General features: G+C 40.7%; 1 pseudogene; it reads right to left on the reverse strand.

The window, feature by feature from the left end:
* Positions 1-2,024: 2,024 nt before the first annotated feature.
* On the reverse strand, positions 2,025-3,121 carry LOC107758769 (gastrula zinc finger protein XlCGF8.2DB-like; annotated as a pseudogene).
* Positions 3,122-4,057: the final 936 nt, after the last annotated feature.

Here is a 4,057-nt window from a genome sequence, read left to right on the forward strand (position 1 = left end):
CTATTAAATTTTCACTGACAGCCCAAATTCAGCCTTGTTTTAGCCTAGACCCATATTCACCGTCTATTACACGTATATATGTAGTCGTTTATTAGCCGTCTAATTGATGACTAGTCCATTCTTGGGCTATGATTAGACATCTATTAGATTTTCACTGACAGCCCAAATTTAGCCTTGTTTTAGCCTAGACATCTGGGTTGTGTTTAGACGGCTAATAGACGTCTTTTAAATGCAAAATTGCTTGCTGGGCAGTAAGCACCGTATATATTGCGGCAAGCCTAGTGAAGCGATCTTCATTTAGGCGGAGCAAAACACTTCATCGCTCCGTCTATAGAACATTGTGATTGGGTGGTTTACGCTGTCAATACAGGAGACAAACCAGTGGGCCACTGGCTGCTCGCTGTCCATGCGTGATGGTCCTTGGCCAAAAAAAAACAAAACATTCTGTCGGCCCCTTAAGTGCGTTGGCCCACCGGGAAAATGCCCGGTATGCCTGATTACCAATCCAGCCCTGGGTGGTGTTATGCAAATCTTCCCACACAATGATGTAGACGTGGGGGCGTGTTCAAATGAGGCGTTTTAGGAGGGCGTGGACAAGTCTTAACTTTTATAAAGAATATCATATCTCTTTAGATTTGAGACTTTAGTCTTTGCAACTTTAGGGATCTTATCTATGTACAAACTGCTTATAACACTCCAAAGAGAAAGGAAAACCTGAAATCGCATTATATGACCCCTTTAATAAAAAGTGTATCTTCTTGCTAAATCACTCCAAAACATGAGATTGGTGTTTAGCATGGTAGGTCATATATACCACCAGTTTTGGATAAGTTACTCAAAAAATGTAATCCACTACATATTACTAATTACTTCATTAAAACTGTAATTTGATTACATTACTGATCACTGCATTTAAAAAGTAATCAGATTACTAATGACTTTACTTTCAAGTTACTTTCATGTTTACTTTACTTTTCAAGTTATCAAACCTAAAAAATACACTACTAAGAGAAACTCATAGTTCTTTCATTAATTTAATATTGACTGAAAAGAAAATACCTAAGTAGGCCTATGTGTATACCCCTGATTCACTCCCAATATCAACAAAACTTTTTTTGTTTTGTTTTGTAAAATAAAACAAATAGGGTGCGCCTTCTGCATTCTCAGTCTCTGTGAATATCTTCCTGAAATGAGTCGAATGAACGAAAATGACATGAGAAATACAGTAAGCCTATATCTGGAAAGCTTGAAGTGTCTATTATTAAATGAAGTAAGTCATGTCGAAAACAAATATTCTCTGATAAAAGAATCCATATGAATCCAACGCGAGGTACAGTCTTTCCCGTCTGAGCTCAGCTATAATGTGATCATGCCCACGTGCATCGCACGCTACAAGATAGTCATCCGCGCGAAACCAGGCTTGAGACGTGCGAACATGTAAAGGCTCACGTCACCTCTGTAGAAATTCAAGTTCATCGTTTTTGGAAGAAGACGTGCTGTGAGGAACAAGCCTTGAGTTGTGATGCCTACGCAGTTTAATCCAGCAGATGATCTTACTCTGATGAGTCATTTAGTTTTTATTTTATTAGTGTTACTGTGACATAAACTTGTACATATTCACTTGTTGAACTTTTCCCAAACTATAATGCCAGACTAAAATATGTCGAGTGCAACATTTTGAAATATGATAGGCATCCTTTCATTGTATCTGGGGAAGTCGTGGCCTAATGTTTAGAGAGTCGGACTCGTAACCCAAAGGTTACGAAGGGATTGCAGGTGGGGGGAGTGAATGTACAGCGCTCTCTCCCACCTTCAATACCACGACTGAGGTTCCCTTGAGCAAGGCACCGAACCCCCAACTGCTACCCGGGCGCCGCAGCAAAAAAATGGCTGCCCACCGCTCCGGGTGTGTGTTCACGGTGTGTGTGTGTTCACTGCTGTGTGTGTGCACTTTGGATGGGTTAAATGCAGAGCACTAATTCTGAGCATGGGTCACCATACTTGGCCACATGTCACGTCACTTCTTAGTGGGATTTCAGATTGCAGTGGTCTGGTTTCTCCACTGCATGGATCTTAATGTGTGTCTTCAGGTGACTTTTAAAAACTAAACTGTTTCTGCACTGATCACACGCGTGCAGCTTCTCCCTGCTGTGGATCCTCTCGTGTTTTTTGCAACTTGTTGACCGACTGAATCTCTTGTCACATTGTGAACACTTGTAAGGTTTTTCTCCAGTGTGAATCATCTCATGCAGTTTTAAACAGCTCGCAAATGTAAAAGTTTTCCCGCACTCAAAGCACATATAAGCTTTTACACCAGTATGTATTTTCTGATGTCCTTTTAAACTATACAGGAGTGAAAAACTCTTTCCACACACAGAACATGAATGTGGCTTCTCCTTCGTATGAATTGTCAGGTGGGTCTTCAATTGTGATGCAGTAAGAAATGTTTTGCCGCAATGAAGACAAGTGTGCAGCTTCTCTCTGGTGTGGATCCTCATGTGAAGTTTAAGATATTGTTTGTTTAAGAAACATTTTCCGCACTGTTCTCACGCATACGGCTTTTCTCCCGAGTGGATTTTCATGTGTCCTTTAAGATGTGCTGATTGTGGGAAACTCTTTCCACACTGATCACAGGTATACGGTTTCTCTCCAGCGTGGATCCTCATGTGCCCCCTAAGATGTGCTTTCTGTGTGAAGCTCTTCCCGCACTGATCACATGTGAATGGCTTCTCTCCAGTATGAACTCTCATGTGAAGCTCAAGACATTGTTTGTTTGAGAATCTCTTTTCACACTGATTGCACATGAACGGTTTCTCTCCGGTGTGGATCCTCATGTGAAGCTCCAGATTTTGTTTATTTGGGAAGCTCTTCCCGCACTGATCACATGTGAACGGCTTCTCTCCAGTATGAACTCTCACGTGACGTTCAAAAATCTCTTTCCACATTCATGACATTTGAATGGTTTCTCTCCAGTGTGGATCCTCATGTGCCATTTAAGGTGTCCTTTCTGTGAGAAGCTCTTCCCGCACTGATCACAGGTGAACGGTTTCTCTCCAGTATGAACTCTCATGTGAAACTTAAGAATACGTTTAGTTGTCAAACTCTTTCCACACTGAGTGCAGGTGAAAGATTTCTTGCCTTTTCTTTTCTTTAAAAATGTCTTTTTAGTCTTTGAGCGACTCAAATGTTTTTCTCCAAGTTTGTCATGATGTTCCTCCTCCTCTTCACTCAGTTCTTTACTCTCCTCATTCTCTTCTATGAGGCCTGAAATGAAAGATGTCAGCACTAATGTAATAGCAGAAACTAGATGTGCTACTTAAGACAGGTTTTGTGGTCCATACAGTGTGATTTTGGCCAAGACTGTGTCAGCCTCGCCACGAGGATGCACTGTTTTTGTTCAAACCAAAGCGTAAACATACATAGAAAACGTATCCTTGTAGCGCGGCTGACACAGAAGAGTGTACGTAGTGCGTCCTGCGGATATTCTTCAAAATGGCGCTACGGTGACGCGAAGACACAGAATAGACGAATTATTGAATATAGTCATTATTTTTATTTTCTTTGCGTACAAAAAGTATTATCGTCGCTTCATAAGATTCAGATTGAACCACTGACGGCAGATGGACTATTCTGATCATTTATTTCATACTTTTCTGGTCCTTGACAGTGTAATTTACTTGGCAGTCAATGGGACAGTCACAAGCCTCACAGTTTTCATCTAAAATACCTTAAATTGTGTTTCGAGGACGAACAAAGCTTTCACAGGTTTGGAATGACATGGGGGTAAGTGATTAATGACAAAATTTTCATTTTAACCCTTTAAGAGCATTTCTGAGAAGTTTTATACATACGGACCCTGATGAAGTGCTTGAATCTTTATAACATGAATGAAGAATAAACACCAACCTGTTTGTTCTTCAGTATCTTCAGTGTGTTTGATTCTGCAGGGCTCTGGATCTCTCATCTTCTCTCTGTCCTCTTTAATAAACTCAGTATTTGCAGATTTAAGCTCTTCCTGATGATTCGATGATCGTTTTCACTTGCAAACTGATGGCAA

The sequence above is a fragment of the Sinocyclocheilus rhinocerous genome, unplaced genomic scaffold (assembly GCF_001515625.1).
Source record: "Sinocyclocheilus rhinocerous isolate Xijiao unplaced genomic scaffold, SAMN03320098_v1.1 scaffold4976, whole genome shotgun sequence".
Classification (NCBI taxonomy): Eukaryota; Metazoa; Chordata; class Actinopteri; order Cypriniformes; family Cyprinidae; genus Sinocyclocheilus; species Sinocyclocheilus rhinocerous.